Raw genomic sequence first — 20033 nt, forward strand, 5'->3', positions numbered from 1 at the left:
AGCAGCCACATAGCATCACCTGGAAACTTAGATAAGAAAATTCTCAGGCCCCAGTGATCTGTGTTTTGTTTGTTTGTTTGTTTGTTTTAGCTATTGGTTTTTAACAACCCTTCTAACTGATTCTCATGCACCAATAAATTTGAAATCAGTCTCAAGGACAAGACTGTTAAAATATGTATTTTAACCTGCCAAGATGCTCAAACGGTTAGCCTTTGCCTCTCGTTTTCTTACCTGCAGCCAAATTCAGTTTCTGACTCTCTGTAAGAAAGTGAGTCCCTCTGGATGAGAAAAAAACACAAAAGACACTCTTGGGTCTCATCTCTTATTTCTGGTCTGGGAATCAACAAAGCACAGTAATATTATGAAGCAACGGAGGTAAATTCTTTGTTCTCCTATAATTAAGTTATCTACCTTAGTATTGTTTTCTAAGGTGAAGATTTCTAGTCTTTACCTAGTGTTTCTGCATCTACCTCTGCCAGGGGGAAAAAATATGCCCCAAAGAGGTTTAATTAGAGAGATACTGGGTTGGCATTCCCTAGGGAAATCTGTGCTATCACAGGAGGGGTGTTTATTGTGTAGAATGGAGGGTAGAGGACCTAAATTCTCTCCAATTAAACAGGGTTGAGGTAAACTTCAAGGTTTGAGAAGAAAGAAGACAGAGAAGAGGATGTTTGGCAGCAATTTGAGCTAAGAGAAGCGAAAACAAAGACAACTTGTTCTGTTCTCTGGGGAGTTATTTAAATTTTTAGGATCTGAGATCTTTTGGCCCAAGAGTTACTGAGTGTTTTTGTATCGAGGAAGTTCAAAGATTTGTTTTCTCCTGTCCTTTCCTCTGTTAGAGAAAACCCTTACACCAATTAAATTCAGTAGTTTATTTGAACAAAGTAAAACACAGACCATGGATGAACAGGGCAGATCCTAGAGCAGGTTCTGAAAACTCCAACCAAGTGTGGGATCAGAGAGCATTTACAGAAAGGAGACAAGGAAGAGAAAACTGGTCAATTGGCTCTGGCTTCCTCAACCAGTCAATTGGTTACAGCTTAACTGGCCAGTTGTTTAAGCTTAAGCAGGAAATTAGCTACACGGTCCCCTGCAGTTCACCAAAGCTTGTCACTATGATTAAACCCTATACTGGTTTGGTCTGTTGTGCCCAGCGAAGAAACGCAGCCCAAATCCAGGGTTGGCTACAAAATTTTATTAACACCTTCAATTTAAGCAATGACAGGAAAAGGCAGCTGACTTTGCATCGGTAATATTTATAAGTCTCTTACAATGTGTGTAACCAAAATGGGATGTTTTTCCAAGTCGAAATAAAAAAAAAAAATGTCAGGTGGCAAACTAACATTCAGTCCCCGTTTTAATTTTCATAACAACACTGTGAGGTAAGTGTCTTTGATCCCAATTTCCAAATTAGAAATTGGAAATTTCTAAATAGCTTACTTATCTGTAAAATCACAGGGCTAAGCTTCTAATCCAGGTCCGTCCAGTCCTCAGGACTTGGTGCCGTGGCCCTCTTGATAAAGAGGGCAATGGGTCAGCCTCATAATCTGAAAGTCCTAAGGACTTTGTGGACTTACTTGACTCAGAAAGATAGTAACCGGAACTTAGACTGGACTCAGGGAGTCAGCCAGAAGTGCTTTGCCCAATAATATATAAAAAGTAGTCCAGAACTCACCCCCTACAGGGAGACATTGTCAGGGGCCATTCCTCGTGGTGATAACGTCTATCTCAGACTATCTTTAATCTAGATTCAGGCAGGTAGAATGAGATAGTGCAGGGTGCTAACTCAAAAATGTTTGCATAGCAATCAGCTGTGGAAGATAAGAGTTCTCTCTCTAGGGCAGAGGGCAGATTTGTTTCCCAACTAGGATTTTAAAAAATAAAAGTTAATCTCTTGCCCTGGGGCAAAGGTTGGGCACCTTTGCTAGGCCCTCCCCATAGGTTTGGGGGCTTCATCTTGAGCTTCCTCAGCTGTCACACAGACCCATCCACCAGGGCCTGCCTCCACATTGCCCATGCAGGACTTGGGGGCACTGGGAACCAGTGTGGCCTTGAGTAGAAATTCCTGACTCCAAGTTTCTGACCCAGGAGTCTTATGTCTTCTGCCAGCATTTTCAGCATGCTCACTTGGTAGCTTGGAAATAGGGCCAGACCCCTTCCCATCCTTGAAATGCCAGCACATTGTGTCCTACACACGTCGTCGGCTCCCATGCAGCCAGCTGGGGATCCTGACATCCTCCCCTGGCTTGCCCCATGGCCCCTGCTGGGTAACTGAATCTGAGCAGGGTCTAGAGTCAGGCAGGTGGAATGAGATAGTGCAGGATGTTAACTTCAGGAAGACCAGAGGCTCGGTGTACCAAATTAAAACCCTGTGGTCATCAGATCCCTGAAATGTCATTTTTTTTTTTTTTATGTGGGTCTTCTCCTCTCAGTATGCACAGACTGAAATGAATTTTCAAATTCCCTCAGCCCTCACCCACAGCCCCAATCCCCGTCCAGGGTCTAGGTGAAACATTTTTCAGTTTACCAATCACTCTTCCTTAAACAGATGATCTGACTGTTGTTCGTTAAGCCTATTTCTGAATATATTCCATTGTACCAAGTCCTTTAAAGAAATTATCTGGATTTTGAACAGGTAGTATGTGCGTTCAAGCACAAAATACAAAAGCTCTGAGGACATTTCCTTCCCATTCTGACTCAAGTTCACCCCCACCCATCTCTCCTCTGCTGGGCCGACTCTTGAATAAAATTAGGGAAAAGTTTATCATTCCATTGGCAGATCCTTTGGTTCCTTGGGTCCTCATTCATATCGGTTAAAGGTCAAAGAGAAACAGAACCAGTGGAGTACTGTAGACTGAGGAATTCATTCCAGGGATTTGGCTTGTGGCCCCTGTGGGCATCTGGTGAGTCTGAAGGGCAAGATCAAGGTGATGAGATGGAGGTGGGCAGGCCAAAGAGCAGCCTGGCCCCTGCCTCTCACTGTCTTCAGGCCTAATCATGCCCTGCCCTGGAGGAGTGGGCATGGGGCTGCTTCTCCACGCCAGCGAGAGAGCTAGCAACCTGTGTCCCTGCCATGGTGATTCTGCCCCACCTCCATCATGGCCAGGGCCTGGCCATTACTTCCCCTTTACCTTTCAGAGCTGACAGGTATTCCCTTACGCAGAACCAGGAAAAGAAGGGGTTCTGGGAAATGTAGTTCAGCTGAGCTGGGTGGACATGCAGAGTTGGAAATCCGAATTATCTCAAGGCTGGAAACACTCTTCCTGTTTGTGACCTACTTTTTCTTAACAATGTTCATCTTATCCTTTCTATGTTAAAGTTTATGCTTCTTGGTAGAGAAAATGGAAGACAACTAGATGCATCCTCCTGCTTTTCCTCTCTTGGTCATTAGTAATGGGCCCTATGCATCAAGGGGTGGACTTCCAACTCTGGTGTCCCACACAGCTCAGCCCTTCCAAATGTCTCCTTAAGCGTTGACCAGGCCCCCTGTTTACTCTGGAGGGTACTTAATGTTGTTGTTGTCTACTGTAGGATCTAAGACGGGGTGTGACTTCTCTGCAGCAGCATGTGGTTACAGGGAGTATGGGCGGGGTTGGGGGGGAGACAGAATTGGCCAATGGCTCCAAACACCCCGGGGAGACTGGCCTAGCCCCAGGAGGGACTGAGTCCCCGGGAGACAGTCACTGCCCTGCAGGTGGAGGTCCCAGAGAGTCCAAGTGCAGATTCTGACGTAGGCAGGGACCACAGGCCAGGTTCTGTGTCAGGCCAACTTTGTCCCTAGAGTCTTCTTGCCTCTCGGTGCCTTATCTAGACCTTCTTTGAAGATATTCAAAATGCTCCCTTCCCTTGGCCCATCACAGGAAAAAAAAACACCCTAAAATCCTACTCACCATAAGGGGGTCGTCCTTCCCCACACTTTTAAATTTCAAGGGAAGGGGAGTGTTCTGGTGGCTCACCAGACAGGGGAATTTTGGGCATGTAAGCAGATTTTCCCAGATGTCCCTCAAATGATGCTAATGGTCACTGTCCAGTTCTCTCGCAGCTGTCATTACTGACAAAAAAATGGGTCACTAAGGTTTCATATGGTTGGTCCTGTTACCAGGGAATCTTGTGACGGGACAGATGTGGAGGGCTCCTGATGTCCTGTTGCTCACACTCACCCTCCTCTTAAAAGCCTCAGCCACCTGGGACCCAGGGCCAGCTGTCCTCGACACTCTGGTCTAGTCTTGGAGCCCGTGGGCTGTGACTGCCCCAGCCCCACCCTCACCCCACTTTGCACACCCCCTGGGCTCTGCGGGAGCCTCTGCAGAACCAGACTTGCTCAACCAGCGGAGCAGGTCTTAAACATTAGGTAAGGTTCATCAGGAGTCTGCACTACAGCTAACTGGGGACCTATGATGGTTGTTTTTCTTAGAAAACAAGGATAAAGGAAAGGGAAAGGGGGTGAGAGAATATAAAAGGAAGAAGAGAGTTGCGTGGGTGGGAATACAGACCACCTGGACTGTTCACCTTGAATCTTTCAAGTCAATGTCCAGGAGATTCATTCCCCATCACCCACCAAGTGACAAGGCTGGATCCCTTTTTTGAGATCCAGGAAATGGGTCTGGCTATTTTTCCAACTAATCTACTAAGATTTCTGAGAATCAGAAGAGTGTCTAGGATTGAAGCTAATGTTAATATACATAACAATCCCATGGCAGGGGGCTCTTGTTGAAATGCAGAAGCTGGTTGTCTAGGTCATCAGAAATACCCACAAAGAACAACTTAGAGGAGGAAAAGTTTATCTGGGCTCCTGGGTTCAGAGGTTTCAGCCCGTGATCGATCGGCGGCCTCCATTGCTCTGGACGTGATGTGAAGCAGGACATGGTGGTGGAAGGGGATGGTGGGGAAAGCTTTCAGCTCAGGGCAGCTGGGAAGCAGAGAGAGCATCCGGAGATAGGAATAAGATATATAATCCCTAGGGACATGCCTTCCGTGACCTGCTCCTCCAGCCATGTCCTATCTGCCTACAGTTATCATCTAGTACATCTTTTCAAATTATTAATCCATCATGGATTAGCCCACCAATTAGATTGTAGCTCCCCTATTATAATCATCTCACCCTTTAACACTCCTGCATTGTCTAACATGAGCTTTTAGGCCCACCTCCTCTCCAAACCATATCCGCAGTACAGTGGGTCAGGCTGGGTTGGGTACCAACATTCTGCACTTCTAACAAGCTCTCAGGGAACACCAGTGCTGCTGGTCCAAGAACCTCACTTAATGAGTAAGCATTAATAGCTGGCACTTCTGTTAGGGCCATGGTTACTGTTATGGGCTGAATGTTTGTGTCTCCCCAAAATTCTTGTATTGAAACACTAACCCCCAGTTTGGCTGTATTTATATATGGAACCTCTAAGGGAGGAATTAAGGTTAAATGAAGTTATAAGACCAAGACCCAGACCCAAGAGGTCCATTTAGAAGACCTATGAGAAGAGACATCAGAGAGTCTCTCTCTCTCCTTCTCTCCCTGTGGAAGCACAGGAGAAAGGCCACATAAGGACCCAGTGAGAGGCATCCATCTACAAGCTAGGAAGACAGCCCTCACAGTGCCCCGCCGTGTTGGTGCCTTGATCTCAGGATGACGGCCTCCACCAGGGGAGAAAGATTTCTGCTGTTTAAGCCACGAGGCTGGGGCAGTTTGTCCCATCAGCTCTGGCAAACCAGTACAGCCACCGTGAGGTCCACCCAGATGTTCCAGCCCCATGACCATTGAGACTTCTGAAGAACCCAAAAGACCAGAGCTCTTCAAACTGGCAAGTGACGGTCCCTCAGCCCCCGAGTGGCTGCCCCCTCTTCTCTACCTCACCTAATGCTCCAATTTACCCTCTCATGGAGTCAGGGGAGTGCAGCCTTGGCTGCCCACCGGAGTCATCTAGGAACTCTGAAAAACACCTCCTCCTGGTTTGCACCCCGAGAGATGCTCATTTACTTGTTCTGGAGTGTGGCTTGGGCATTAGGCTTATCTTAAAAGCTGATTTTAAATCAGCAAGTGTAGCCAAGACCTAGAATCCACGCTCCACGCCAACACTTTAGGGCGAGGAGGGGGTTAAGACCAGCTGTACTCCTTGTGGTGGGGAAAGTCCGGCTCACCCTGTGCAGGGTCTAAGGGTTACAACAGCAGAAGGAGGTCAGGAAACAACAGCCTTCTCTCCAGAGTCAAAGAAGGAACAGAGAGTGGTCGGCTCGTTGTTGCGTACAGCCCAGCCGCTGGGTACTTGGGTGTTCTTGGAATCTTCCAAACCAGACAGTGGAGTGGCTCCTTTTAGGTGAGAAGATGCTGGGTAATTGCAAACCATGAGATGGAAAGAAGGCTCCCCCTCCACGCCCCTCGTCCCTGTCTCTTCTGGCCCAGCCCCACAAGCCTCTAAAAGGGCTCAGTTGCCCTTTTCATTTCAGTGGACTATGCTTCTCAGGTTCCTCAGGGATCTCTGAGTCCCCTCTCCTACCCTGAGTCACCCGTCAGAAGACCTTTGAGGAGGAATTTTGAGCTGAGGCACTAAAGCGTAACAAAAGCAGAAGGCCTTTTCTCTTCTTCTTTCCTTTATTTTTTTTAAAAAATCTCCCTTTCTATTTACATTTATGGCTGATGTTAAATCACATTGCTCTGACCTTGCCACATTTCATTCATTCATTTCTGGAGCTAGGCTATGTTTCTGTACGTAACCTGAGGAACAAGAGAATTCCGGCGCTCCTTGGTGAGGAGCCTGCATTTACTTCTGGATTGAGCCCCCCACCCCCAATCTCAGATGCCCAAGTCCTGGGCTAGGTGTGCTGGGCGAGGCTGCAGATCTGTCTCTGGGCTGGATTAAAAATCTGATAGACACAAACAGGTCTGCTTTAGAGGTGCTTTGCTTGTACATAGTGAGAACAGGAAACAGCCCATCTAGAGCCTGGGATACTGCACACATCTAACATATGGCACCCCATTTAGTTCTTATAGCAGCCCTATGAAGATAGACATTATTATCATTTTATTTTATAGGTAGATAAATTAGGTTGTGAGACATTAAGTAGTCTCTTTGTCCAAGGTCTGGGCAGTATTAGAACTGGGATTTATGATCCAGCCGTCGCGCTCCACCGCTCCTAGGTGATTCGAGCCTCTCCATTGTCTGGAGGTGGAATTAGACTCCAGGTCCAGGTACCAAGCAGGTTTCTGAACAGGAACAATGTACTGCTTGTCAGCTGCGGGGTGTCTCTTCCTGCACTTTGTTTTTTGTTTTGCTTTCTTTTGTCTTTCAAGCCAGTCATTGGCCTCCTCACAACTGCAAGGCATCTCATCATTTATGGAAGATTTTACTGGTAGATTGGTTCCTAGAATTTCCCCAGTTACTGCCAGGTCTTAGGATATAGTTTTTCTTTCTTTTATCCCTTCAAAGACCTTTTCAGAAAGCAGTTAAACAGGTCTAAAAATACATATGAATGCAGAGAACTTAAATAATAATAAAAAAATTGACTTATTGTTTCTTTTCCAGTGACAAATTATAAATGTGCATCCTTTCTGATTTTCCTGAGCCTGAACAGCACCCCATCATCAGCCCCAAGTGCCAGCTTCACAATGACTCCTATTAGCACATGGCTGGCTGGAGCCTCCCAGCAGCGGCTCATCATTTCTATTTAAGAACATAATCAAATGCAGCCGTCTTCAAGTTGCACTGCCTGGGTTGGGACAGGATCCTTCTTCACCAATATGGAGACTTCTCCAGCCCGGTATCATTGGGAGGCACTTGGTTTGGCTTGACCAGCAGCTGGGCAGGTTTTGCACAGCCTTGAGCAGTTTCTTGCAGACCACTGTCCTCATTGTCTCTGTGACAAAACCAGTGAGGAGTCTAAACCAGTACTTCTGAATCAAAGTCAAACTGTGGCCTCATTAGCCGGCTAATCTATCCCACCAATGGAATTAGCCAATGGAGTTTGCCCAAGAGTTGGTGAATTTGGTTCCTTCTCTTTGAGAGATCCCACTAAGACCCCAGAGATCTCAAAATACTTTTTCTTCTGTCTCACCTTGGCTCCTTGTTCCCCTCTTACCTATGATGAAACTACTTCCATACCTTTTATTCAACACATTTTAAAATTTCAGCCACTTGATTTCCATTTTCTCCAAAGATTAAGTGTGGAAACACGATGTTGAGAAACTCTGAGTAAATCGTCGAGGTTTCTTCTATGAGTAGGGGACAGTTAATCAAGTGGGCCTCATAGCCTGTCTACAGGATAATAGGATGCAATGAAAGATGTGTTGAAGTCCTGATACCTGGTGTGCCTTTGACTGTGGCCTTGTTTGGAAACTGGGTCTTTGCACAGTAACTCAGTTAAGATGAGGTCATAGCAGAACAGGTTGGGTCCTAATCAATGCAACCATTGTCCTCCTGGGAAGAAGAGACGCAGAGACAGAGGTTACACCATGTGGTAATGGAGGAAGAGACTGGAGTGTTATGTCCACCATCAAGGAATGCCAAGGACTGCTGGAAACTCCAGAAACTAAGAGAAAGTTCCAGGAGACACTCTCCCTTAGATACTCTTCAGAGAGCATGGCCCTGCCAACTCCTCAATCTCAGCCTCCTAGCCTCCAGGACTGTGACAAAACCAGCTTCTGTTGTTTTAAGCCACCTGGTCATGACAGCTCTAGGAAACCCAATCAGACAGGAAGGAGAGGCTGGTCCTGGTGTAGAGGTTATGGGATTCCTTGGAACTAGGAACCCTGTGCCAACCCCCTTGGTGGCTGTAGGTCCAGGCAGGAGCCATCAACAGCTTGGGATGGATCATTTTTTAGGTCTAGTGTTTCTTCCCCTTGGAAGAAGCTTCTGTAAGCCAGCCACCATGACGTGAAGGTTATGGGCTCTCACCTTCAGGAGGAGCTGGGAACACTGACCAGAACAGTGCAGGTTGCACATGATCTGGTGCTTCAACAGGCCCCAAAAAGAAAACCTGGCCCAACTTTGTCTATCTCCTGTTACTACGTCCAGGGCCAGTTTTTCTAACAAGAGACGGGGCACACCAACTCCCTCTGCTACAAAATCTAGGAGCTCAGTAGCACAAAGCTTGTTCTTACCTACCTGATCTTGCACCACTCTTGACCTTCTTCAGGGTAACGAACACTCTCCATTCTCGTTCCTCTACTGTCCGTAAGCTTGGCCCCTCTCTGTGTTTAAGGCCTGTGGGGAAAATAATTCAGGGAAATTATTGAATTACCTTTTATCTGCTAATTCTTCTAGGTGCTCAATAACTGTTGATCAATACATTTTTATTTTGCATTCAGAAATGGATGTCTGCTAAGTGAACGCTGTATGCATCACCCAGAGTTCCCCCAGGACTGAAGTGCTCGTCCTTCTTGCTGAGGGAACGTGAGGTTTCAGAGGCTATAGTTCCCCAGGGATGGCCTGAGCTGTGACAAGCTGCCTTAGCCAAAGCCATGCCCTTCCCCAGGCATGGCCTCCATTTGATGTAGGTGTTCAAAGTCCTGGTCCCTTGGTTGTGAGTCAGTGTGTCTCTGAGGGGTCATCCCAGCTCCAGAGCTCCCCCAGGATTGGCCTCGGGTGCAGCCCCATCAACAGCAGCTTGACTCCTTCTACCCATTCTGCTCCTGCTCCTCCCATACTGGCCTTGAGCACCTACTCCCCAGTTAACTTTCGGCACATGATCTCGGTCTCCAAAAATCTGTTTTCCAGAGCTCCCGATCTAAGACATCCTTCAACTTGATGATGTGTAGGAGAGAAACACATTAACATTGCTTATAAAAAAAGACACAGGATCTGGGATGCCTAGAGCTACTGGCAGGAAAATGAAAAGCCACCCTGGGTCTGCCCTGTCTCTGTCCCCAGGCTGGTGGCTGAACCTTTAAGGAGGTGCATGAGGTCTGAGCCCTAGCAGCTGTCAGGAGGCTTTCTTTGAATAAGAGGATGGATGAACGTCCGTGGAATGGATGTGGTCCTGGAAAGGTTAACTGGGCCTTTCTTTCCTACTCTGAGAGAGGGAGAGGGTTTTAGAGTGCTTATTAGTTTTCTAGGGTTGCCATAATAAAGCGCCACAGACCAGATGGCTTGGAACGATAGATGTTTATTATCTCACAGTTCAGAGGCCAGAGTCTGAAATCAAGGTGACCGTGGGCCAGGCTGCTTCTGAGCTCTCAGCAAGGGTCTCTTCCTGTCTTCCAGCTGCTGGTGGTGCCTAGCACTGCTTAGCATTTCTTGACAGACAGGTACATTGCCCTAAGCTCTGCCCTCTAGTCACATGACACTCACCCTGTGGGGGCTCAGTGTCCGGATTTCCCCCTTTTTGAAGGACACCAGACACACTGGATTCAGGCTCCATCCTACTCATTTTAACTAACAGTATCTTAAACTATCACAATTCCAACTGCATTCCTATTCTGAGGTCACGGGAGTTAGGCCTTCCACAAATGAATTTTCAACCCATGGCTGGCTGCCTCTGACCATTTTCTGTGGAGTTCCCACTTTTTGGTGGTGGATCCCACATTTTCCTCCCTGGCCTAACAGAGGCAGCTCAGGGCAGAGGAAATGCGACCTGCAGCATCAGGCGTTGGTGGCCATGGGCACACAAACAGTGCCCCGTTCCTTAACCGATGTGGAGACTCCTCCTTCGAGGATGGGGAGCTCCGGTCCTCGCTCCTTGAAGTGTGGGCTGAGACCCCCGATTTACTCCCAAAGGGCACCGTGTGGAAGGGGAAAAGAGAGAGAAAAACAATCACGCACGTCCTGAGGGACACTTTACAAGATGCCTGTGACAGTACTCCTTGGCACCATCAAGGTCCTCAAAATCAGGGAAAGTCTTTGAAAGTGTTGCAGCCAGGAGGAGCCAAAGAGAGACGATGTTACGTGATAACCCAAATGGAACCGGGAGCAGAAAATGGATATTAGGTAGAAACTAAGAAAAAGGTCAATACTGCTACCACCGACTTTAGTTGATGTGAATGTATCGATATTGGCTCCATCATTCTAAAAAGAGTACTGCACCAATAGAAGATGTTTAGAACAGGTGAGACTGGGGGAGGGAATCTTGGCAATTATTCTGTCAACTTCAAGCTCTTTAATATAAAAAAAGTTTTTAAAATCAATTTTAAAATGATAGGACTTTGATTACTTTCTCGAAACTCTAATTGTTCCATCTTGTGTTCAGAGAGTGTACCTTTGTTCTCCTTGGATTTCCTTGGGCTCTGGTGTGTGTGTGTGTGTGTGTGTGTGTGTGTGTGTGTGTGTGTATGTTTGTGTTTGTGTGTGTGTGTACCACTGGGGATTGGACCCAGGGGTACTCTCCACTGAGCTACATCCCTAGATCTTTTTATGTTTTATCTTGAGACAGCATCCTCTAAGTTGCTGAGGCTGGCCTTGAACTTGGAATCCTCAGCCGGCTGAGTCACTGGGATTACAGGCATGCACCCTTGTGCCTGGCTCCTTGTCCTCTTTTTCTCATAGCCTTAACCACACACTGAAGTAGAGCTGTCTCCAGGCACCCACGTCTTTGTCATCAGGCTACATCTCTGTTGAGATCCCTCCCCCACCCCCAAGGTAGATCCCCTGCCTCTGGGGAATAGTTCTCCACCTTGGTGTGTGGAATCACCTGGGAAGGTTTTATAAATCCTATTGTCCAGACCCTGCCCAGCCCTGCAGGTGGCCCATTGTGCAGCCCAGCTCAGGAACCTCTGCAGCACCCCACCTCCCCTCCGATACCATCTATGTTGCAGGTGATCCCCGCTGGCCCCTGCCTCCAATTTGGTTTTACACTCCTCTTCAGAGAGCACGGTGATTTTGCAATTCAACAACTTTAACAAAGATTTCCCCCTTCTTTAGCAAATAAGTTCGTCTCATAGCTATTCGAGGAGGAAATGGCTTCTGCAAAAGGTTGTTTACTCCCAGGGAGTTGTTTACATCCATGGGTATGAAGCAGGGGCCCTGGCCAACCAGGGCACTGGTGGGAGGTCAACATTTGGTCAGGGCCTGATTGGCTGAGTATCAGTCCTGTTTATTCTTTCTCTAACTAGAGAACCTAGAGGAGGAGATATGGAGAGGAGAGAAAGAAAACTCCTCATTCTTATTGTGCTATATGATGTACTGAGTGTAAGGAGGGCACTGGGTCCCCCAGGAGGCAAACCCAGGGGTCCAACTGCTCTCCCACCTTCCTGCAGATGGAGGGTCAGCAAGGTTTAACCACAGGACTTTGAGAAGGCAACAGAATGGCAGATGCTGCACCTCAGACTGGTTTTCTCAAGGGGCTCCCCCCAAGATCATGATGCATCCTCCTCTGATGCTTTTGGGGTGATTGTTGTCTCTGGAAAGTGTGTCAGCTGCTCACCTTCACCAGGTGACAGAATCAGAGCCAAATCCAGACAGGCCTCCCTGTTCCTCCTCTAGCATGACACAGGAATAAAAAGGTTCAGAGCCCAGGTCTTTTATTTTTTTAACCTGGACCCTGGGAGCCAAAAGGCAGGGTTGCCCAGGCTTATCCTCCGTCATTTCTGGTCAATTGCTTTGACCTATTGACTTTGTGTCTGAGCAGGAACTCCATTACTTCAGGAGCAGCGACGCCATTACCCTAGTGAGCAAATGTTGATTTAACCTGTAGGTCTCCTGATGCAATTATGAAGTCCACTCTATCAGAGGCTACGCTGTTAAAATTGGAGAACTTTTTGTTTACTCATTGTCCTTCAAAGAGTATTTGTAGAAAATTGCAATATTACCACTCCCCATGAACCAATCAGTATAAATTGCCACTTTGACAAGCTAGGAGTGAGGCAAAGATGTTCTTTGTTTTAAAAAGTGCTGATACACTCTTTCTTTCTTTCTTTCTTTCTTTCTTTCTTTCTTTCTTTCTTTCTTTCTTCCTTCCTTCCTTCCTTCCTTCCTTCCTTCCTTTCTTTCTTTCTTTTCAATTTTCTGTTACATACTTAAGATCTTGTATTGTCCATTAATTTTGCTATAAGGTATTATTTATATTAAATAATAAAGGCAAAAATTAATTGGGTCTACACAGTGTATTTCCCTGTGTGATTTCAAATACATTTTAAAAATGAAGTACAAACATGCCCAGGCTTGCTCTGATCATTTTCTTTTTTCTTAAGGTCTTTAGAAAATATTTTGATAAAATGCAAACATTAAATGTCCTTAAAGTTTTAAAGTCCAAACAAAATTTGATAACACAATCAACAAAGACACTGGTCCAAAAACACATCTCACATTTAAAAAAAATGAAGGTGGTTTCCATTGTGATCCACAGGAAGGGTACATTATGTTTTCTGACATCTCCACGACTTGAATGTGTCTTCTGACTGAAGTTAATTTTGTTAAATGTTATTATCCCCAAGTTTTCCTTTGGTGGTTTCTAATGTGGATTAATTTGAAGAAAGAACATTCACTGTAGATAGAATGATAATGAAAGAGCATATTTTACTAACACTTGTATACACTCTATTCTGTAATAAATGTCTCAGCAAATTCCCAGATAGCTGCAATCTCTTCACTATCACTTGTTAATGAGTTTATGCAAAGCAATAATACTTTGCTAAAGGATACTTTATTCACTTCAAAAATTTTTGTGCCTTTTAAGTGTTTATCATGATGAACAGTTCATTTTTTAAAATTTTATTTAATTTTTTTCTAGCAGTGCTAGAGACATAATGAGCCCTTAAAATATCTAGTCTATTTGAAGCAAATGCAATTGAAAAATAGTTTTGCTTATTTTGGGTTGCAATCACAGTCTTACCATGATATTGACTTGATGAGGCTTTGCTTCTGATTATTTCTTGAATTAAGGAAAATAATATTTACCCATATTTTTAAAAAGGTTCAAACAGAAACTTTCTAATCACTTCTTTTATTAAAGTTTTAAAATGTTTTTAATTGAAGAATGAGCTATACCGAAAAATGCACAAATTATAAACTTGCTGTTCAATGAATTATAGCAAAACTAATACTCCAACAAACAACGATGAAGGTCAAATTCAAAACTGTCACAGCACCCCAGAAGTTCCCTGTGTGCCCTTCCCAATGGCTACTCCCTTTCTTCTCCAAACACATCCACTGTTCTGACTTCCAACACTGTAAATTAGCTATTTCTGTTTTGTACTTTAGATAAATGGAATTATGCTGTGTGGCTTCTGCACTCAAAATATCCGTAAGATGCATTTCTATCTTGGTGTTTGAGAAATTATATCCATCATCATGGCTTAGCTTCACTGTGGGGCTAGACCATCAGTAAGCTATATATTCTAGTACGCTGGCTATTTTGGTCATTTCCAATTTGGGGCTTATGATGGTTAATTTTATATGTCAACTTGGCTCAGTTATGGGCTGCCTAGATAGTTGGCCAAATATTATTCCTGACATTTCTGTTTCTGGATGAGATTCACAGTTGAATCCATAGGGGAGTAAATCAGATTGTCCTTCCTCATCCGATCAGTTGAAGACCTGACTAGAACAACATGGCAGCCCCCGCTCCCCCCCACCCCGAGGTAAGAGAGGATTCCTCCTGCCTGGATGCCTTCGAACAGAGCAAAGGCTGTTCTCTGACTTGGAACTTGAACATCAGCTCTTTCTGGGTCCTGAGCCTGCCAGCCTGTTGATTAGAAATATACTAATGTCTCTCTAGATTCTGAGACCTTCAGACTCGGACTGGAACTGCCCCATCTGCCCTCCTGGGTCCCCAGCTTGCTGTCTGCACATGTGTCAGCCTCCATGATCACAGAAGCCAATTTCTTAAAATAAATTTCTTCCTAAATATATGTGCATGTACTGGTTCTGAATCCCTAAAGGACACGGACTAGCCCAGGTCCCTTTTTAACATGACTCTGAGCATTTTTAAATGTCTCTTTGGCGTCATGCACATGCACTTTGCTGAATAATCTGTCCAGGAGGAGAACTGCTAGCTTAAAAGGTGAACATAGGTACATCTTCAGTGGACACTGATGGTTTGCAGAGTGGTCATGCCTGCTGTCTACCACTTCCACCCTCTGGGTCTTTGCCAGCCGTGTGTGAACATTTCCCTAGCACCCCGACAAACTGATGCTGGCCTTGGCCTTGTCAGTCTTCCACATTTCAGCCATTCTGTTAGGTGTGTATTTTGGTTTTAGTTTGATTTCTCTGGTGACTAATGAGATCAAGCTCCTTTTCATATATTTATTGGACATTCCATTGCCCACTTCTGTGAAGTGTCTGTTCAAGTCTCTTCTCTATTTTACTATTCATTTGTCACTTTCATGATATATATATATATATATATAAAAAATACATAAAGTATATAAAATATAATAAAGGTTTTTGAACCGTCCGTCACCTTCCTTTTCTCTGAATTTTTCACTCGTTAAAGGCAATACTTTGGACTCCCCGTTATGAAACCTGAAATGTTCATGTTCTGTGACATCAGTTTAGAGGGATGCCTAGGGAAGTGGTAAAGTACTTCTGTGGACATGTGTCCGAGAAGACAGGCCTGTGGGTGGTGTTAGGGCGGTTGGAGGTGGGTAGGGGAACAAAACACCAGTCAACAACCAATCAGGCGCTGACAAGCAGTGAAAACCACCTGTCAATCAGCAGGGTCTCCTGACTGATCCTGGAAGGACATGGAGCTCTGCAGGATCCCCTGACTAATGCCAGGAGGACAAGGGACCCTAAAAACTCCCTTTCCTGTCCCAAGCCCTCCCTTCCTGCCCTAAGCCTGATAAAATTCTAATCCGGTTATACCCGGGTACGACTGGCCTGGACCCACTGTGTTGGACTGGAGGGTCTCGCCTGGGAGCAAATATCAGTAAAGCCTTGTTCAGCAGCTTTTAATATGCCTCCTTTTGGTCACTGGTGCATGACCTTACAGGTGGGTGAACCGAGTGGGGAAGACTCACCCTCACTGTGGGCAGCACCATTCAGTCAGCTGTGGCCCCAGGCAGAACAGGAAAGCAGACGGGAGAAAGCTTCTCTCTGGCTCTTCCTTCCAAAGAAGGGCACCTTTGTTCCTGCTGCTGCCCTTGGACGTCAGACTTCAGATTTGTTAACCGGTGGAGTCTGGGACCTGCACCAGAGTGGCCCTCATGGGGGAGGGGGGCTCCTGGGCCTTCAGCTTTACACCATGGGCCTTCCTTATTTTGAAGCTCCCACTTTCTTGGACTGAGTCATCTAGCAACTGCTCTGCTGCTCCATCTTGCAGGTGACCCTCGTCCAACTTTTCACTCTCTGTGATGGTGTGGACCAATAAATTCCTTCACCTATATTTGTGTGCATGTGCATGCGAGTGTATAAAATCTATTGATTTCTCTGTATAAAATAAGTCACCTAGAAAAATCCTTGGCACACAGTAAACATTCAGCCAATACTTGCTGAAGAAAAGAGAAAGGATAAAAGGGAAGAAAGGTTTATTACATCCTTACTTCACCATCTTTTTTAATGCAGTTATATCAGTAATATAATTTTAAAATTATTTTCCAAGGTTCATAAAATTTGAATTTTGCTTGACTTTTATGCTTCCCTTCCACAATTGATCTGTAAGTTGATTTTTAAATTTCAAGGTCCATGGAGTATGTGTTCATCATTGTGATTGGCTGTATTTCTGCAAACTGGCTACAGCCAGTCCAGTCCCACGTACTTTTCCAGAACCTTGCCACTCTTCCATCAAGAGGTGGAGTTTATCTCCACTTCCCCTGAACTCAAATGGGAATTTGTTGACTACCTTGCCTAACAGAGTCCAGTGAAAGTCATGCTTGGTGCTTTCTTATTCTATTCTAACAGGAGACATAGCTTTTGCCTGGTTCATGTTGGGATATGCGGTTTAGAGCCCTGAGCCATCATGGAAGAGGTCTAGGTCCCTGGAGCCGCCATTTTGGAAAAACCATGTTATCTAACCACGTGGACATAGAGATTTTCATACTGTCCCCAGCTGTCCAGCTTTCTAGTCTCCCATCAAAGGCAGTGGAGCTGAGTGGGAGGAAGCCCAGGGGTTGACTCTGGGCCCAGTCACCATCAACCTGCATCTTCACAGATACTTTGAACCAGAACCACTTAGTTGAGTGCTTCCAAATTCCTTGGCCACAGAGACCGTGAGAGATAATAAATGATTGTTGTTTTAAGCCATTAAATTCTGAGGTGATTTGTTATGCAGCAATAGAGAACTGGAACAATTGCTTATTGTAAATCCAGTTAGCATGATTGAACCACGGGGGGAAAAAAAGGAGACTTGCTCTATTTCATTAAACTTTGGCCACTCAAATAAAAATGTCTTGAACACCAAAAGCAAATCAATGCTCATCGCTCACTCTAACCACTCAACACTATGCCACGTCTTAGCTCGCCTCATTCTGATAAAAGCCATTTTGGTCCAGCTCTAAAATTTTTTTTCAGCTTTTATCTGACTCTTTTTTTTCCTTTTTTACAGAAGAGATAATTGGTCTGTATTTTGTATGGAAATCTACTTTCTTCTGGAAGATATTCTCATGGAGTTCTCTGACCTTTCCCCTCGGTCTGCTGCTTCCTAGTTAGCTGACTATACGTCAGAACTGGGATTTCATTAAATACTCTCTGGATTAGCACCTCACATTTTTTGAATCTTTTCTTGAGTTCCTTTATTCTATTAGAAAAATACACTTCAATAATTTTTAAAAGATTCTGGGAGCATAAAGTTTCTCAGTCAGGGCTCACCTGTAGTCTCAATTCTGCCCTTGCACTTGATGGCCTGGTCTTCAAATCATTCTCCAGACCCTCCAACTCAATATGTTTTAAAGACATTATTCCATTGTCTTCTGGCTTTCTGATTTGCTGGAGGCTGTTGTTTGCATGGGCTCTCTCTTGCCCAGTGAGGAGGTCCACGGAACAGGGTAGAGGAGAGTGTGGCTGCAGGGTCACGGAGAAAAACCTCTGGAGACCCAGCTGAAGCAGGTCTGATTTGACTGCTTAGTTACCATGTCTATATAGTCAGGCAGTAGCTAAGCAGATTACAGGCAGCCTCCAATACAATTGCTGGCCAACTGTCCTTGCAGCAACCAACTGAGAAGCAGGCCACGGAGCCAGCACTGGGACTGCAACCCGTGGCCTCACGCTTAGGCACTGTGCCTACGGGGTGAGCAGCCTGCACAAGGGGAGTGGCCTGCCACTCAGGTGCCCTTAATGTATGCCACACATGCAGTACTCTATGACTTGTGCCCACAGTTGTTTACCTTATACTAGTTCTTTGGAGCTAACCTATTTTTTTTATTTGTTGTTTTTAGATAGACATGGCAGTAGAGTGTATCTTGACATTAATACATATATGGAGCACAACCCCTTCCAATTAGGATCCCATTCTTGTGACGTACATGATGTGGCGTTTCACTGGTTGTGTATTCATCTATGAACCTAGGAAATTTACGTCTGATTCATTCTAGTCTTTTCTGTTCCCATCCCCCTCCCTTCCCACCAATCCCCTTTGTCTAATCCAGTGGACTTCTATTCTTCCCTCCCCAGACCCCTTTATTGTGTGTTAGCATCCGTATATCAGAGAGAACATTCAGCTTTGATTTGGGGGGACTGGCTTATTTCACATAGAGTGATATTCTCCAGTTTCATCCATTTACCTGCAAATGGAAACAACCTATTTTTCTTTCTGGTGATGGGATTTATCTCTTTGCTGTTATGTTCCAAAGCTTTCTACAGACAGCCTGAAACCTGAGTGTGTTTTATTCAAATGCTTGGCATTGGCTGAGCTTTCTCAGTCTAAAACCCTGAGTCCCTTTTTAGACCAAGACAATTTTCTTTATTGCGTATTTACATCCTTCCTTCCATTGTTTCTCGAACTTCTTTTAAACAAACACTGGGCCTTTGTATCTGTTTTCACTGACCTTTTCCCTTATATTTTCGTGTCTTTTTTTTTGGGGGGGGGGTCTGGTCTTCTGGGAGATGTCCTTCTCTTTATCAACTCATGTCCCTAATTTGGTCTTTAATTATTTCCATTCTATTCTTTGGCCCTTAGTTGATTATTTAAAATTTTTCATGATCATTTCAAATTTCTAAAAGTCATTTCTCATCCTCTAATTGATTAATTTTTGTCTTCACAGTAGCCAGTACTAGTTTTACAGATGCCACACCCTTCCAAAACTGTCTGAGGATAGACTCTTCATTAAGTTCAACCTCATTTTTTTTTCTGTTTTCACACAAACCTGTATGTGTTCATCTAGTATTTCTCTTGCCTCTTGTTGATTTCCCTGACATATCTCATGATCCTTTGTTGGGCACTCATGTATATGATTGAAGCACTAGCTTGATTAACACAGGTCAATGAGTTGGGTTTCACTCAAAATGTGTCTTTACCCAGAAGGCCACTTTCTGAATGGAAGGTATTTTAGTCGGCTGTGACTAAAGGACCCAACCAGACAATTTTAGGAGAGGAAATGTTTATTAGAGGACTTATGGTTTCAGAGGTCTTAGTTCATAGAAGGCTGGCTCCATTTCTCGGGGCTCTTGGTGAGGCTGAACATTATGGCAGAAGAGTGTGGCAGAGGGAAGCAGCTCACATCATGGAGATCAGAAAGCAGACAGAGATCTGCAGTTGCCAGATGCAAATATATACCCCAAAGCCATACCCCAATTCCCACCTCCTCCAGCTACACCCCACCATTTCAGTTATCCTATGAGGGGATTAATTCACTGATGGGGTTAAGACTCTTACAACTCAATCATTTCTCCTCCAAACCTTCTTGCGTTGTCTCACATGTGAGCTTTTGGGGGACGTCATATCTAAACCATGACAGAAGGTGATGGCAGTAGCTCTATCTATGTGGATGCTTCTGCCACCATCAAGCTTCCATTTAACCATCTAGTTAAAGGCTGTCTCAAGTGCCCAAATGGAAAGGGCTTTATCTGTAGATGGGGTGTAATTCCACTTTGAAGTGAGGTTGGGTTTTGTGTTTTTTGTGTAATCGCTAAAGCCTTTCAGGCTGGAAAACCATTCTTGCTTCCTCTCAAGTCCCTCGTCCCTCCTCTGTCCTATATTGTAGGCCCCGTAGGACAGTCCACGGTGCTCCTGCTGGAGGT

The 20033-nt window shown here is 45.0% G+C and overlaps 1 long non-coding RNA gene across 1 annotated transcript; it reads right to left on the bottom strand.

Moving 5' to 3' along the window:
• Window positions 1-4362: 4362 nt before the first annotated feature.
• LOC144366373 (uncharacterized) lies at window positions 4363-17918 on the bottom strand. The gene is made up of 3 exons (XR_013425454.1): window positions 15881-17918; window positions 9093-9191; window positions 4363-8405 (listed from the first exon to the last, which is right to left on the bottom strand). It is a non-coding gene; the product is annotated as an uncharacterized LOC144366373 (long non-coding RNA).
• Window positions 17919-20033: the final 2115 nt, after the last annotated feature.

The sequence above is a fragment of the Ictidomys tridecemlineatus genome, chromosome 8, assembly GCF_052094955.1.
Source record: "Ictidomys tridecemlineatus isolate mIctTri1 chromosome 8, mIctTri1.hap1, whole genome shotgun sequence".
Lineage (NCBI taxonomy): Eukaryota > Metazoa > Chordata > Mammalia > Rodentia > Sciuridae > Ictidomys > Ictidomys tridecemlineatus.